The sequence below is a fragment of the Coregonus clupeaformis genome, chromosome 35 (assembly GCF_020615455.1).
Source record: "Coregonus clupeaformis isolate EN_2021a chromosome 35, ASM2061545v1, whole genome shotgun sequence".
NCBI lineage: Eukaryota > Metazoa > Chordata > Actinopteri > Salmoniformes > Salmonidae > Coregonus > Coregonus clupeaformis.
Window position 1 is genome coordinate 4008295 of NC_059226.1, and position 18788 is coordinate 4027082.

Here is an 18788-nt window from a genome sequence, read left to right on the forward strand (position 1 = left end):
GAAGTACACATGCGTAGTTCATTTGTTCACCCACACCGCGTCTCACAAAGACACAGCGGTTGGAACCAAAAATCTCCAATTTGGACTCCAGACAAAGGGACACATTTCCACCAGCCTAATGTCCATTGCTCGTGTTTCTTGGCCCAAGCAGGTCTATTTTTCTTATTGGTGTCCTTTAGTAGTGGTTCTTTTGCAGAAATTCGACCATGAAGGCCTGATTCACACAGTCCCCTCTGAACAGTTGATGTTAAGATGTGTCTGTGACTTGAACACTGTGAAGCATTTATTTGTGCTGCAATTTCTGAGGCTGGTAACTCTAATGAACTTATCATCTGCAACAGAGGCAACTCTGGGTCTTCCTTTCCTGTGGCGGTCCTCATGAGAGCCAGTTTCATCATAGCACTTGATGGTTTTTGCGACTGCACTTGAAGAAACTTCAAAAGTTCTTGAAATGTTACATATTGACTGACCTTCATGTCTTAAAGTAATGATGGATTGTCATTTCTCTTTGCTTATTTGAGCTGTTCTTGCCATAATACGGACTTGCTCTTTTACCAAATAGGGCTATATTCTGTATGTCCCCCCTACCTTGTCACAGCTGGTTGAGAGAATGCCAAGAGTGTGCAAAGCTGTCATCAAGGCAAAGGGTGGCTATTTGAAGAATTTCTAATTGTTTAACACTTTTTTGGTTACTACTTGATTCCATATGTGTTATTTCATAGTTTTGATGTCTACAATGTAGAAAATAGTAAAAATAAAGAAAAACCCTTGAATGAGTAGGTGTGTCCAAACTTTTAGACTGGTATTGTATGTAAATAAGTTCTTTCTGTTTTACATTTTTAATACATGAGCAAACATTTCAAAAAACCTGTTTTTGTCATTATTGGGTATTGTTTGTAGATTGATGAGGATTTTTATTTATTTAATCAATTTTAGAATAAGGCTGTAACGTAACAAAATGTGGAAAAGTCAAGGGGTCTGAATACTTTCCGAATGCACTGTATATTACACGTTAGAACTCTGACTATCCGTCTCATCACTCGTAGGCTTATCAGTGTTCACAGAAGGAGGGTCACTCTCATGCTTTTCTGGGAGAGGAGGAGGAAAAGAAGGAGGGCCAGCACTCTCACTAGAGAAACTGTTACTATTCTCGAGGGGAGGAAGAAGAGGAGGAGCAAGGCCACTGTTATTGCCGGGCATAAGTAGGCCTACTAGCTTCCACCTGTGATGGTGTTTCATCAGTTGAGGACGAGGTGAAAGCTTTGCTGATGTTGTTATCTTCTGTAATTTGGCACTAGCTTGATCAGAAAAAGCTTTTTTTGCAGCATTTTGTGCACCACTTGGTCTTGCCTTTTGTTTATCCATCTTGAACAACGCACTCACTCGCCATCCGAGTCCGACCTGATTCAACTATTGTTTTTTTACTTGATAGCCAATTAGGTGAGGAGGCCGAGGCCGGCTGCTGCCGGTGCCGCTGAGAAATAGGCTGATTAAATGCATGACAACTTCATTTTCTACCTGCCTCACCTACTACAATGTAGATTGGACAACACAAACACTTTGTTTGCTACATGTGGAAATTAAAAAGGAGGGATACTGTCAAAATGATTTCTACATTTTTTAAATACAATTTAGACATACTGTAGGTGTGAGATGGAGCTCAAATATTCTGGGCACGCTGACGGCCAACCAACCAAGCATACTTAACTTCACAATATTAATCAAAGCACTCAACAACGTGCTATTGTCACGGGCCAAAACCACCAGAAAGCACTTAAACCACCAGAAACCAGATACAGGCCTAGCAGTTCAGTAATTAGTAGAGACTTCCTTATTTAACACAGTGTGTCACCAGACCAGGACACACAGCTGTAATGGTGTCCCCAAGGCGTCCCCATGGCCAGCACTAGCTAGCTGGGTCTCCTGGTGGAAGGGAACTGTAATTAAAGCCTGGGTCTCTTTCACAGTTCACTCTCTGGCTCCTGTCAGGCTGTCTAATGGCTTCCATATGAGGCACTTTACAAGCAGAGAATGGGATTAATGTTGGCTGGTTGGAGGGGAAATGGCCGTCCTGGGAGTTACCTGTCAGGGCCCCGCGCTGCGCCATGCCCCTCTTGTCTCCCCACGCCGGGCCGGCCCAGAGCGATGGCTGTTGCACAATACCGAGAGGAGAGGGATGGAACCGCTGCGGAATGAGGGGAGGAGAGGAGAGAAGAGAGAGCGAGAGAGAGATAGAGAGAGAGATGGGACAGAGCAGAGGGAAATTCACACCAGATGAGGAAGGACTCGAGTTGGGTAGTGGGCAGGAGTGATACATTGCAGAGGCCTGCTCTTGGCCAGGGTGCCCTTCTCCTGGGGTGACTGGGTTTACAAGAGCTCTGGCTGTGGGCTATAGTTATAAACCATGTGTTCCTGGACTTGGAAGTTCCTTTTTTCCCTACACACTATGTAATAACATGTTATTACAATGTTATCACTACAGTAATTACACATGCACTACACAGGTTTAGGATAAACTTAATGTAAAGTGTTACCAGCTCATCTATAACATTGACTTACTCGATTCCTTACAGATGGAGTGTATTATAATAAAAGAGAACTACTTACATATTTTCTGTTACAATTCCAGAGATCATCCTTGGCATTGTTTACTGCTTCTCTTCAGTGGTGGAGGAAAAACAGCTGTGTACGTGCTGCAGCTCTGTTGACAGTGTGCCCTGCTCAAGGGCGTCAAGTAATTTATTCCCAATTAGTATGTATCCTTTAGGCAAATTTCCCCCCATAATCCCCATAATACTGTTTTAAATGAGAGCAATAAGTTGATTTACATACTATATTAAATGAATGAAGCAAGACTTGAGACTGCAGCCACATGCCTTACCTTCCATATGAAACACACATGCTCAAAGGTATGCATATAATTTTAACAGTAGATGGAGGACCAACAATGTGTGAAGAAGACAGGGAAAGTGAGGAGGGGAAGAGAGAGATTACTTTTCCCTCGCTAATTTAGTCCCATGGGGCATACATGCAAGCATGCATAGAATAACAGCAAACACTGGAGAAGAAAGAAATAGGAAATAGGAAAGACAGGGGAAATAACTGAGAGGGAGAGAGATAGCGAAAAAGAAAGATAGATACAGTGTTAGATATCTTACAATGTGTTAGCGGTCAGCTTGCGTAGCATCACAAAGACACCGGCCAGTTGACAGGTCTTGACTCCTGCTTACTTGAGGTGTTTTGGGCATTCTCGATCTCCGTAGCATACATATCTGCAGCTGGTACTCTACGTGGAGACCAATGGGGATTGACATGTCTGCAATGTGGTGCTACCCCTGTGCTTGGAATGAGTGCTCCCCTTGTTGAAATGTTCTGTTTCCCTGTCACTGTGCCTGAGAGAATCCCCTCAGTCACAGGACAGAGAGAGAGAGAGAGAGAGAGAGAGAGAGAGAGAGAGAGAGAGAGAGAGAGAGAGAGGCAGGGAAGGAGGGAGGGAGGGAGGGGCGGACGGAGAAGAGAGAATGAGAGAGAAAGAGGAGGAGACGTAGAGGCATTCTTTGGGAGAGAGAGTTTGGAAGAGAAAAAAAAAACACTCCAGCTGAGTTGACTCAAGCTGTCACTGACTTCAGTGTGTATCTCACATGGTATCGATTCCAACCTGGATCCTGTGCTCCACGCAGCCACAGAGGTCCATCTGCGAGCTACGCTCAATTCATCCTCATCTCGGGGGCTGCTCTGGCGTTACCTATTGTCAGACATAATCTCAACAATTAAATGAATGGAGTGTAAGGCTTTTTTGTGTTTAAGTCTGGTTGACTTCTCTCTCTAACAGAAATTAAGGCCGACATGATGACATCACCCGCTGCCCTGACTGACACTGTGATGGATTTCTAATCAAAGCTGTGCTGGCATTTACTACGGTACGATAATCTCAGGCCCTGCTTTTGTGTTAAAAGGTGTATGCTCAATGAAATAGGGAGTGAGCTCCCAAATCACATTCACTGCTGAATCTTTATCTCCCTGTGTTCACATTATTTCTGTGTAGTATTGGCTGTTTGCAGAGTTGTAGTTAATCTAAATGTGCAGAAAAATGATTTGCACTGAACAGGCCTTGGGTCCATGTTTAGTCCATATCCACTTTGAATAATTGTTAAGTCTGTGAAATCATGGTGTCATCATATTGTCAAATACAAAATGATATTGCATCATCCAACAACATCACCCAGCCATTAAGGAAAGTAAGGAAATAATGGAATGTGGGCACCCTGGCCAAGAGCAGGTCTCCTGTAGCTCAGTTGGTAGAGCATGGCGCTTCCAACGCCAGGGTTGTGGGTTCGATTCCCACGGGGGTCCAGGTTGAAATATGTATGCACTCACTAACTGTAAGTCACTGTGTATAAGAGCGTCTGCTAAATTACGTAAATGTGTTCTGGTTGCAGACTTTCCTGCCCCGCAGCTAAGCGTAACTAACAACTTCTGTAATTTTACAGTTTTATTTTCAGTGTGTTTTTATCACCACAAAATGCAAAGACTGTGTTTTATTTGCTTCTTTTATCAAATGTAAACAAGAGAGGAAATGAAAGAACATTTGTTCAAGCAAGACTAATTGAGACTCGGAAAAATAGGATTTCAGCATATCACCTGCTCCTCTGAAAAAGTTCTGGTCAGCACTGAGTTGTTACCTAACATATATATCACACTTTGCATCAATTGTTCAATTCAGACACAAAATAAAGGAAGTGAAAGTTTCACTGGCATACCATATCTACCACAGAGAAGACCAGTGAGATCTATCTTGCTCAGGGAAAACGGTCAGCAACCTGTTTCCCCTTTCACATACGCACACACACACACACACACACACACACACACACACACACACACACACACACACACACACACACACACACACACACACACACACACACACACGCATGGACACACACAGACAGATCTAGCATAGTCATTAGCAAAATAGGCCAGCATTCAGACAACTGAGCATATGGCTTTGCTTGTACATCCTGTATGTTGACTATGAACACGTGTCATGACTGTCCTGTTGTGGTGCAAATGGGCAGATCAGGTTTAGAATGGATAAACTTCTACCAGACCCCTCTCACCCGCAGACGGAGTGGAGGAAACTGATGTGGGGGTCTTTAACACCTCACGCCCTGTCGTAAATTTAAGCAGGAGAGGAATCTCTCTTTGTCCTCTAGTATGAATGTTACATTGTCTAACATACTTTTTCCCGCTGAAACTCTAATGTTCAAATTATGAATACTGGAACAATATATATAACATAAGAACGTAGGGAATGGTCAGAGGAGGTCTATAGAACAATATTGTCAATTGGGTTCCTATTTTGTTATGTCATTCAAAATGGTATGAAGGAAATACTGTAATTTTAAAAGTATACACACTATATATGTCCAAATGTCATCCTTTACGTTGTATATGAAATATGAAAACTAATGAAAGCATTTTTGTTAAGATACGAACGTGATTTTAGTTTTCTAATGAGATAATTGTTTTTCATATAAGCTTTGCACAGTAAGAAGCAACGCCCCGAGGGAGCTTAGAGAGCGTGTCAGCATGACGGAACGCCCCTTTTAACGAGAGTATATAAAAGGATGGGTTAAGAATTAACATATCAGACCAGGAAAACTTGAGCTGCAGCTCATGTCTCTAAGTGGTTTGAACCCTGAAAATCAACACGAGGGGGAGACGATAAAGTCACCTCCCTGACAATCACTGTTACGGCTAGAAAAGTGAAGTTAATTCTATGGACCATTCTATTACCCTCTTCAAACCATCGTCTACTACTCTGCTCTCATCACCCCACTGGGGACCATCGACACGGCTGATTAGCCTATCTTCAGAGGACCAATCTTGCAGAACAAGTGAAAGGAAACACCACCCTTTAGTTCTGTTCAAGACTACATGACAAGTCATTGGAGCCACGGACAACTAAGAAGACAGACATTGTGACCTCTTCTGGACAATCAGAGCCTTGCACTCAAAGTCAGAGAGGAGGCCCAACCAAACCCCTTTCCAAGAAGGCTTGGTTCCGAGAGAGATAAACGACGAACGAAGGCCTTCACACGTAAATACATAAATTATTTCTTACTCCAAACGGGCGGCGGTTCGTGTGCAAAGTATTATGATTACTGTGAGAGTAGTTTCCAAATGTATCCAAGCGTTGTGTCTCTCTTTCTCTCTCTCTCTCTCTTTAACTCTCCATCTTCTGTAACAAGCCGTCATATTGTGTCAGTCCGCTAGGGAACTTTTTCCATCGTATTTAGTTTTTGATCAATATCCTATACCGTGTGTGTGTTACAATTTGTGTGGTACAGAATCATCAGTAAGGCTGGGTTTTTTGCAGATGCAAGGAGTACACGACGTTCAGAATGAAGATATTACATGAGGTAATGATTAATAAGTGACTGCTAATCACTACCAGTGAAAAGTTTGGACACACCTACTCATTCATGTGTTTTTCTTAATTTTTTACAATTTTTTACATTGTAGAATAATAGTGAAGACATCAAAACTATGAAATAACACATATGGAATCATACAGTAACCAAAAAAGTGTTAAACAAATCAAAATATATTTTATATATTTGAGATTCTTCAAATAGCCACCCTTTGCCTTGATGACAGCTTTGCACACTCTTGGCATTCTCTCAACCAGCTTCATGAGGTAGTCACCTGTAATGCATTTCAATTAACAGGTGTGCCTTCTTAAAAGTTAATTTGTGGAATTTCATTCCTTCTTAATGCGTTTGAGCCAATTAGTTGTGTTGTGACAAGGTAGGGGGGTATACAGAGGATAGCCCTATTTGGTAAAATACCAAGTCCATATTATGGCAAGAACAGCTCAAATAAGCAAAGAGAAACGACAATCCATCATTACTTTAAGACATGAAGGTCAGTCAATACGGAATATTTCAAGAACTTTGAAAGTTTCTTCAAGTGCAGTCGCAAAAATCATCAAGCGCTATGATGAAACTGGCTCTCATGAGGACCGCCACAGGAGTGGAAGACCCAGAGTAACCTCTGCTGCAGAGGATAAGTTCATTAGAGTTTCCAGCCTCAGAAATGGCAGTCCAAATTAATGCTTCACAGAGTTCAAGTAACAGACACATCTCAAAATAAACTGTTCCGAAGAGACTGTGTGAATCAGGCCTTCATGGTCAAATTTCTGTAAAGAAATCACTACTAAAGGACACCAATAATAAGAAGAGACTTGCTTGGGCCAAGAAACGCGAGCAATGGACATTAGATGGTGGAGTTGTGTCCTTTGGTTTTTGGTCTTTCTGAGAAGCGGTGTGGGTGAACGAATGATCTCCGCATTTGTATTTCCCACCGTAAAACATGGAGGAGGAGGTGTTATGTTGTGGGGGTGCTTTGCTGGTGACTCTGTCTTTGATTTATTTAGAATTCAAGGCACACTTAACCAGCATGGCTACCACAGCATTCTGCAGTGATACATCATCCCATCTGGTTTGGGTTTAGTGGGACTATTATTTGTTTTTCAACAGGACAATGACCCAACACCTCCAGGCTGTGTAAGGGATATTTTACCAAGAAGGAGAGTGATGGAGTGCTGTGTCAGATGACCTGGCCTCCACAATCCCCCGACCTCAAACAAATTGAGAGGGTTTGGGATGAGTCGGACCGCAGAGTGAAGGAAAAGCAGCCAACAAGTGCTCAGCATATGTGGGAACTCCTTCAAGACTGTTGGAAAAGCATTCCAGGTGATGCTGATTGAGAGAATGCCAAAAGTGTGCAAAGCTGTCATCAAGGCAAAGGGTGGCTATTTGAAAAATCTCAAATCTCAAATATATTTTGATTTGTTTAACACTTTTTTGGTTACTACATGATTCCATATGTGTTATTTCATAGTTTTGAGATCTTCACTATTATTATACATTGTATAACATAGTAAAAATAAAGAAAAGCCCTTGAATGAGCAGGTGTGTCTAAAAGGGGCTCTTTTACAGATGAGCATTGCATAAATACATCAAACACATACAATATACAACATTACAAAACATATTAAGAAAAACAGACACATTTATCAACATAGATGTCTCCGATCATTACTCTGAACTGACCAAGGGGGACCAGAACATCTCATTTCAGACCGCTCGGTAAGTCGTTCCACATAAAGTGCGCAAACATTTTTAAAGTAGCTATACCCGACTTTGTGCAGACTGAAGGGGTCTCCATTGTTATCCAAGCCTGAGACCAGGTTTGGTCATTTGTAAGTCTAAATTGAATTAATGATGATGTTTGCTTGTGGCGGTATGTACACAGCTGTGATAATAACACACGTGAATTCCTGCAGCATTTTGTGGGGTCGGCATTTTAGCATCAGAAACTCTAGGTCGGGTGAACAGCAGCTCGAGATGTTTTCAACTTCGGTACATCAGGAATTGTTGCACTCTTACCAGAAGCCGTAGTTCGATCCATACGGAAAATGGAAAAGCCGTCTGGTTGAATAGCAGAGTTGAGTGAGTTGTCCATAAGCCATGTCTCTGTAAAAACAAAGACACCGCATTCCCTGATGTCCGTCTGCAATTGAAGCCTTGCTCTGAGTTCACAAAGATTATTTTCCAGCAATTGGATATTAGCCATCAGGATACTTGGAAGAGGAGGCCATCTATTCAGGCTAGCTTGGAGTCCCCCTTTCCTTCCTCTTCTTCGTTATTACTGCGTATGGGAAATTGAACAATCACACCGGAGAGTTGATCCATGAAGGAGATATTTGAGAAGTCCTTTGGTTTATATTTTCTCACAGGAACAGTCAATAGTCAATAGAGAGGCCGTGGGTGGATTGGCCGTCTGGCAATTCTGGCAAATGCCAGAAAGACCTACCATCTTTTATTGGGTTGGGCTGGTTGAAATTGACCCCAAAACGTAATTTTTTGTATTTACAGTGGGGGGAAAAAGTATTTAGTCAGCCACCAATTGTGCAAGTTCTCCCACTTAAAAAGATGAGAGACGCCTGTAATTTTCATCATAGGTACACGTCAACTATGACAGACAAAATGAGAAAAGAAATCCAGAAAATCACATTGTAGGATTTTTAATGAATTTATTTGCAAATTATGGTGGAAAATAAGTATTTGGTCAATAACAAAAGTTTCTCAATACTTTGTTATATACCCTTTGTTGGCAATGACACAGGTCAAATGTTTTCTGTAAGTCTTCACAAGGTTTTCACACACTGTTGCTGGTATTTTGGCCCATTCCTCCATGCAGAACTCCTCTAGAGCAGTGATGTTTTGGGGCTGTCGCTGGGCAACACAGACTTTCAACTCCCTCCAAAGATTTTCTATGGGGTTGAGATCTGGAGACTGGCTAGGCCACTCCAGGACCTTGAAATGCTTCTTACGAAGCCACTCCTTCGTTGCCCGGGCAGTGTGTTTGGGATCATTGTCATGCTGAAAGACCCAGCCTCATCTTCAATGCCCTTGCTGATGGAAGGAGATTTTCACTCAAAATCTCACGATACATGGCCCCATTCATTCTTTCCTTTACACGGATCAGTCGTCCTGGTCCCTTTGCAGAAAAACAGCCCCAAAGCATGATGTTTCCACCCCCATGCTTCACACTAGGTATGGTGTTCTTTGGATGCAACTCAGCATTCTTTGTCCTCCAAACACGACGAGTTGAGTTTTTACCAAAAAGTTATATTTTGGTTTCATCTGACCATATGACATTCTCCCAATCCTCTTCTGGATCATCCAAATGCACTCTAGCAAGCTTCAGACGGGCCTGGACATGTACTGGCTTAAGCAGGGGGACACGTCTGGCACTGCAGGATTTGAGTCCCTGGCGGCGTAGTGTGTTACTGATGGTAGGCTTTGTCAGTTTGGTCCCAGCTCTCTGCAGGTCATTCACTAGGTCCCCCCGTGTGGTTCTGGGATTTTTGCTCACCGTTCTTGTGATCATTTTGACCCCACAGGGTGAGATCTTGCGTGGAGCCCCAGATCGAGGGAGATTATCAGTGGTCTTGTATGTCTTCCATTTCCTAATAATTGCTCCCACAGTTGATTTCTTCAAACCAAGCTGCTTACCTATTGCAGATTCAGTCTTCCCAGCCTGGTGCAGGTCTACAATTTAGTTTCTGGTGTCCTTTGACAGCTCTTTGGTCTTGGCCATAGTGGAGTTTGGAGTGTGACTGTTTGAGGTTGTGGACAGGTGTCTTTTATACTGATAACAAGTTCAAACAGGTGCCATTAATACAGGTAACGAGTGGAGGACAGAGGAGCCTCTTAAAGAAGAAGTTACAGGTCTGTGAGAGCCAGAAATCTTGCTTGTTTGTAGGTGACCAAATACTTATTTTCCACCATAATTTGCAAAAAAAATCTGATTTTCTGGATTTTTTTTTCTCAATTTGTCTGTCATAGTTGACGTGTATCTATGATGAAAATTACAGGCCTCTCTCATCTTTTTAAGTGGGAGAACTTGCACAATTGGTGGCTGATTAAGTACTTTTTTTCCCCACTGTACGTTTCTCTGCTGTCATAATAATCTATATTAAGTATTTGGCTGATCAGTGGGCAACTGTTTTCTGATTGGTTGAGTTGAGGTGACGTCAATTTACATTCAAAGTAAAACGCGCAGCATCAAAGAAAGTGAGACCCGCTCTGAATCCCTGTCAGTCACTCAGTCAGAACAGAAGATCATGAATCATAAAAAAATTGAAAGTTGGTGCCGAAAAAGTTAGAGAGACAAAAAAAAGCGCTTTAGGCCGACACTGTCAAGTGAAATCAAATTGTATAGGTCGCATACACATATTTAGCAGATGTTATTGCGGGTGTAGCGAAATGCTTGTGTTCTTAGCTCCAAAAGTGCAGTAATATCTAACAATACATAACAATACACACAAATCTAAAAGTAAAAGAATGGAATTAAGAAATATAGACATAGCATTACTGGGTGATCTGAAAAGTCATAGTCAATCGATCAATAATATAATAATACATTAAGCAAAAATGTTTATTTTTAATTCACAATCTGTAGAAACAATGAGAATAGAAAGGTTCAGAACTTTTGTAAGACATCACAGTACAGTTGAAATTTATATGGCAAATAGAAATCCTATATGGATGGTGTTAAGAGATAGATGGGAGACGTTGAATGGAATTGAAGGATGGGACTAATAACAACTAACAACAAATAATAACAAGATAACTAATAATGTAAGCATACTGTGTCCATAATTAGTATATAGGTTGTAGGTTGGGAGCTTTTGTGAAAGAGCACAGTTAGAAAGATATGGCATATAGAAGCAAACCGGATGGACATCATGAAAATGATCGGAGAGGTTGAGAGTAGAAGAAGTACAGGAGAAAGAACTAACAAAATATAATTATTGTAAAATTGACTGTGTCCATAAAATGTAGATAGTAAGTACAAGCTGGAAGTAGAGGCCTAAGCATTGTTGTTCACTAGTTTACTCCAAGTAGGGAAAGGGTGGCGGGGTTGGAAAGTAATAAAATAAAATAAAAACTTTTTTTGATAGGATATGTATGTATGTATGTATGTATGTATATGTGTATATATGTGTATGTATATATATGTGTATGTATATGTATATATATTTATATATATATATACAGTGCGGGGAAAAAGTATTTGATCCCTTGCTGATTTTGTACGTTTGCCCACTGACAAAGACATGATCAGTCTATAATTTTAATGGTCGGCTTATTTGAACAGTGAGAGACAGAATAACAACAACAAAATCCAGAAAAACGCATGTCAAAAATGTTATAAATTGATTTTCATTTTAATGAGGGAAATAAGTATTTGACCCCTCTGCAAAACATGACTTAGTACTTGGTGGCAAAACCCTTGTTGGCATTCACAGAGGTCAGACGTTTCTTGTAGTTGGCCACCAGGTTTGCACACATCTCAGGAGGGATTTTGTTCCACTCCTCTTTGCAGATCTTCTCCAAGTCATTAAAGTTTCGAGGCTGACGTTCGGCAACTCAAACCTTCAGCTCCCTCCACAGATTTTCTATGGGATTAAGGTCTGGAAACTGGCTAGGCCACTCCAGGACCTTAATGTGCTTCTTCTTGAGCCACTCCTTTGTTGCCTTGGCCGTGTGGTCTGAGTCATTGTCATGCTGGAATACCCATCCACAACCCATTTTCAATGCCCTGGCTGAGGGATGGCCTGGCTTGATGCGGTGAAGTTGTCCTGTCCCCTTAGCAGAAACACACCCCCAAAGCATAATGTTTCCACCTCCATGTTTGACGGAGGGGATGGGGTGTTCTTCGGGTCATAGGCAGCATTCCTCCTCCTCCAAACACGGCGAGTTGAGTTGATGCCAAAGAGCTCGATGTTGGTCTCGTCTGACCACAACACTTTCACTCAGTTCTCCTCTGAATAATTCAGATGTTAATTGGCAAACTTCAGATGGCCCTGTATGTGTGCTTTCTTGAGCAGGGGAACCTTGCGGGTGCTGCAGGATTTCAGTCCTTCACGGCGTAGTGTGTTACCAACTGTTTTCTTGGTGACTATGGTCCCAGCTGCTGCCTTGAGATCATTGACAAGATCCTCCCGTGTAGTTCGGGGCTGATTCCTCACCGTTTTCATGATCATTGCAACTCCACGAGGTGAGATCTTGCATGGAGCCCCAGGCCAAGGGAGATTGACAGTTCTTTTGTGTTTCTTCCATTTGCGAATAATCGCACCAACTGTTGTCACCTTCTCACCAAGCTGCTTGGCGATGGTCTTGTAGCCCATTCCAGCCTTGTGTAGGTCTACAATCTTGTCCCTAACATCCTTGGAGAGCTTTTTGGTCTTGGCCATGATGGAGAGTTTGGAATCTGATTGATTGATTGCTTCTTTGGACAGGTGTTTTTTGTACAGGTAACAAGCTGAGATTAGGAGCACTCCCTTTAAGATACCTGAGAGCCAGAAATCTTTCTGATAAAGAGGGGTCAAATACTTATTTCCCTCATTAAAATGCTAATGAATTTAGAACTTGGGTTTTTTGCAGATGCAAGGAGTACACGACGTTCAGAATGAAGATATTACATGAGGTAATGATTAATAAGTGACTGCTAATCACTACCAGTGAAAAGTTTTAGAACACCTACTCATTCAAGGGTTTTTCTTTATTTTTACTATTTTCTACATTGTAGAATAATAGTGAAGACATCAAAACTATGAAATAACACACATGGAATCATGTAGTAGCCAAAAAAAGTGTTAAACAAATCAAAATATATTTGAGATTTGAGATTCGTCAAATAGCCACCCTTTTGCCTTAATGACAGCTTTGCACACTCTTGGCATTCTCTCAACCAGCTTCATGAGGTAGTCACCTGGAATGCATTTGAATTAACAGGTGTGCCTTCTTAAAAGTTAATTTGTGGAAATTCTTTCTTTCTTTCTTCCTTCTTAATGCGTTTGAGCCAATCAGTTGTGTTGTGCAAGGTAGAAGATAGCCCTATTTGGTAAAAGCCAAATATAGCCCTATTATGGCCTTATTATGGCAAGAACAGCTCAAATAAGCAAAGAGAAACGACAGTCCATCTGTCACGATCGTTTATAGACGGGATGGACCAAGGCGCAGCGTGATATGCATACATGTTTATTAACGAATAAACACAACGACAAAACAATAAACAAACGATACGTGAAGTCCAAGGCAGCACAACACAACATACCTTAACACGGAACAAGATCCCACAACCCACTAGTGCCAATAGGCTGCCTAAGTATGGTCCCCAATCAGAGACAACGAGCTACAGCTGCCTCTGATTGGAAACCACACCGGCCAACATAGATCTACACATACTAGATCTAAACATAGAAAATCAACATAGCAAAACACAACAGAGAAAATACACACCCTGATTCAACAAAAACGAGTCCCTTGAGTCAGGGCGTGACACCATCATTACTTTAAGACATGAAGGTCATTCAATATGGAACATTTCTAGAACATTGAACGTTTCTTCAAGTGCAGTCGCAAAAACCATCAAGTGCTATGATGAAACTGGCTCTCATGAGGACCGTCACAAGAATGGAAGACCCAGACTTACCTCTGCTGCAGAGGATAAATCCATTAGGGTTACCAGCCTCAGAAATTGCAGCCCAAATAAATGCTTCACAGAGTTCAAGTAACAGACACATCTCAACATCAACTGTTCAGAGGAGACTGTTTCAATCAGGCCTTCACGGTCAAATTGTTGCAAAGAAAACACTACTAAAGGACACCAATAAGAAGAAAAGACTTGCTTGGGGAAAGAAACACGAGCAATGGACATTAGACCGGTGGAAACTTGTCCATTGGTCTGGAGTCCAAATTGGAGATTTTTGGTTCCAACCGCCGTGTCTTTGTGAGCGGATGATCTCCGCATGTGGGGTTCCCACCGTGAAGCATGGAGGAGGAGGTGTGATGGTGTGGGGGTGCTTTGCTTGTGACACTGTATGTGATTTATTTAGAATTCAAGGCACACTTAACCAGCATGGGTACCACAGCATTCTGCAGCGATACGCCATCACATCTGGTTTGGGCTTAGATGGACTATCATTTGTTTTTCAACAGGACAATGACCCAACACACCTCCAGGCTGTGTAAGGGCTATTTTACCAAGATGGAGAGTGATGTAGTGCTGCATCAGATGACCTAGCCTCCACAATCCCCTGACCTCAACATAATTGAGATGGTTTGGGATGAGTTGCTTACTACGTGATTCCATATGTGTTATTTCATAGTTTTGATGTCTTTGCTATTATTCTACAATGTAAAAAATAGTAAAAATAAAGAAAAACCCTTGAATGAGTAGGTGTGTCCAAACTTTTGACTGGTAGTGTATATATATATATATATATATATATATATATATATATATATATACACTGCTCAAAAAATAAAGGGAACACTTAAACAACACAATGTAACTCCAAGTCAATCACACTTCTGTGAAATCAAACTGTCCACTTAGGAAGCAACACTGATTGACAATATATTTCACATGCTGTTGTGCAAATGGAATAGACAACAGGTGGAAATTATAGGCAATTAGCAAGACACCCCCAATAAAGAAGTGGTTCTGCAGGTGGTGACCACAGACCACTTCTCAGTTCCTATGCTTCCTGGCTGATGTTTTGGTCACTTTTGAATGCTGGCAGTGTTTTCACTCTAGTGGTAGCATGAGACGGAGTCTACAACCCACACAAGTGGCTCAGGTAGTGCAGCTCATCCAGGATGGCACATCAATGCGAGCTGTGGCAAGAAGGTTTGCTGTGTCTGTCAGCGTAGTGTCCAGAGCATGGAGGCGCTACCAGGAGACAGGCCAGTACATCAGGAGACGTGGAGGAGGCCGTAGGAGTGCAACAACCCATCAGCAGGACCGCTACTTCCGCCTTTGTGCAAGGAGGAGCAGGAGGAGCACTGCCAGAGCCCTGCAAAATGACCTCCAGCAGGCCATAAATGTGCATGTGTCTGCTCAAACGGTCAGAAACAGACTCCATGAGGGTGGTATGAGGGCCCGACATCCACAGGTGGGGGTTGTGCTTACAGCCCAACACCGTGCAAGACGTTTGGCATTTGCCAGAGAACACCAAGATTGGCAAATTCGCCACTGGCGCCCTGTGCTCTTCACAGATGAAAGCAGGTTCACACTGAGCACATGTGACAGACGTGACAGAGTCTGGAGACGCTGTGGAAAACGTTCTGCTGCCTGCAACATCCTCCAGCATGACCGGTTTGGCGGTGGGTCAGTCATGGTGTGGGGTGGCATTTCTTTGGGGCGCCTCCATGTGCTCGCCAGAGGTAGCCTGACTGCCATTAGGTACCGAGATGAGATCCTCAGATCCCTTGTGAGACCATATGCTGGTGCGGTTGGCCCTGGGTTCCTCCTAATGCAAGACAATGCTAGACCTCATGTGGCTGGAGTGTGTCAGCAGTTCCTGCAAGAGGAAGGCATTGATGCTATGGACTGGCCCGCCCGTTCCCCAGAACTGAATCCAATTGAGCACATCTGGGACATCATGTCTCGCTCCATCCACCAACGCCACGTTGCACCACAGACTGTCCAGGAGTTGGCAGATGCTTTAGTCCAGGTCTGGGAGGAGATCCCTCAGGAGACCATCCGCCACCTCATCAGGAGCATGCCCAGGCGTTGTAGGGGAGGTCATACAGGCACGTGGAGGCCACACACACTACTGAGCCTCATTTTGACTTGTTTTAAGGACATTACATCAAAGTTGGATCAGCCTGTAGTGTGGTTTTCCACTTTAATTTTGAGGGTGACTCCAAATCCAGACCTCCATGGGTTGATAAATTTGATTTCCATTGATAATTTTTGTGTGATTTTGTTGTCAGCACATTCAACTATGTAAAGAAAAAAGTATTTAATAAGATGATTTCATTCATTCAGATCTAGGATGTGTTTAAGTGTTCCCTTTATTTTTTTGAGCAGTGTTATATATATATATATATATATATATATATATATATAAACTCAGTGAAAAAAGAAATTTCCCTTTTTCAGGACCCTGTCTTTCAAAGATAATTAGTAAAATTCCAAATAACTTCACAGATCTTCATTGTAAAGGGTTTAAACACTGTTTCCCATGCTTGTTCAATGAACCATAAACAATTCATGAATATGCACCTGTGGAACGGTCGTTAAGATACTAACAGCTTACAGACGGTAGGCAATTAAGGTCACAGTTATGAAAACTTAGGACACTAAAGAGGCCTTTCTACTGACTCTGAAAAACACCAAAAGAAAGATGCCCAGGGTCCCTGCTCATCTGCGTGAACGTGCCTTAGGCATGCTGCAAGGAGGCATAAGGACTGCAGATGTGGCCAGGGCAATAAATTGCAATGTCTGTACTGTGAGACGCCTAAGACAGTGCTACAGGGAGACAGGACGGACAACTGATTGTCCTCGCAATGGGTAGACCACGTGTAACAACACCTGCACAGGATCGGTACATCCGAACATCACACCTGCGGAACAGGTACAGGATTGCAATAACAACTGCCCGAGTTACACCAGGAACGCAAAATCCCTCCATCAGTGATCAGACTGTCTGCAAAAGGCTGAGAGAGGCTGGACTGAGGGCTTGTAGGCCTGTTGTAAGGCAGGTCCTCACCAGACATCACCGGCAACAACGTCGCCTATGGGCACAAACCCACCGTCGCTGGACCAGACAGGACTGGCAAAAAGTGCTCTTCACTGACGAGTCGCGATTTTGTTTCACCAGGGGTGATGGTCGGATTCGCGTTTATTGTCGAAGGAATGAGCGTTACACCAAGGCCTGTACTCTGGAGTGGGATCGATTTGGAGGTGGAGGGTCCGTCATGGTCTGGGGCGGTATGTCACAACATCATCGGACTGAGCTTGTTGTCATTGCGGCAATCTCAACGCTGTGCGTAACAGGGAAGACATCCTCCTCCCTCATGTGATACCCTTCCAGCAGGCTCATCCTGACATGACCCTCCAGCATGACAATGCCACCAGCCATACTGCTCGTTCTGAAGAGCCCAGATCGCAATCCCATTGAGCACGTCTGGGACCTGTTGGATCGGAGGGTGAGGGCTAGGGCCATTCCCCCCAGAAATGTCCGGGAACTTGCAGGTGCCTTGGTGGAAGAGTGGGGTAACATCTCACAGCAAGAACTGGCAAATCTGGTGCAGTCCATGAGGAGGAGATGCACTGCAGTACTTAATGCAGCTGGTGGCCACACCAGATACTGACTGTTACTTTTGATTTTGACCCCCCCTTTGTTCAGGGACACAATATTCAATTTCTGTTAGTCACATGTCTGTGGAACTTGTTCAGTTTATGTTTCTTGTTATGTTCATACAAATATTTACACATGTTAAGTTTGCTGAAAATAAACGCAGTTGACAGTGAGAGGATGTTTCTTTTTTTTGCTGAGTTTTATATATATATATATATATATTAATATCTACAACAGTATTTGGAAAACCCTTCAAATTAGTGGATTAATCTATTTTAGCCACACCCGTTGCTGGCAGGTGTATAAAATCGAGCACACATCCACGCAACTTCCATAGACAAACATTGGCAGTAGAATGGCCTTACTGAAGAGATCAGTGACATTCAACGTGGCACCGTCGTTCGTAAATGTTCTGCCATGCTAGAGATGCCTCTGTCAACACTAAGTGCTGTTATTGTGAAGTGGAAACATCTAGGAGCACCAACGGCTCAGCCGCGAAGTGGTAGGCCACGCAGGCTCACAGAATGAGACCGCCGAGTGCTGAAGCGCGTAGCACGTAAAATCGTCTGTCCTCGGTTGCAACATTTACATTTACATTTTAGTCATTTAGCAGACGCTCTTATCCAGAGCGACTTACAGTTAGTGAGTGCATACATAAAAAAATATATATATATCATACTGGCCCCCCGTGGGAAACGAACCCACAACCCTGGCATTGCAAGCGCCATGCTCTACCCACTGAGCTACACGGGGCCACTACCGAGTTCCACACTGACTCTGGAAGTACGTCTGCACAATAACTATTTGTCAGGAGCTTCATGAAATGGGTTTCCATGGCAGAGCAGCCGCACACAATCCTAAAATCACCATGCGCAATGCCAAGTGTTGCGCATGGTGTAAAGCTCGCCGTTGGACTCTGGAGCAGTGGAAACGCGTTCGCTGGAGTGATGAATCACGCTTCACCATCTGACAGTCCGATGGACGAATCTGGGTTTGGGGGATGCCAGGAGAATTCTACCTGCCTCAATGCTCAAGGGTTGAATCCCGCCGGAGA

The 18788-nt window shown here is 42.9% G+C and overlaps 1 non-coding gene across 1 annotated transcript; it reads left to right on the forward strand.

Annotated features, from left to right (window-relative positions):
- The first annotated feature begins 4278 nt into the window (after positions 1–4278).
- Positions 4279–4353, forward strand: trnag-ucc. Its single transcript has one exon. It is a non-coding gene; the product is annotated as a tRNA-Gly (tRNA).
- Positions 4354–18788: the final 14435 nt, after the last annotated feature.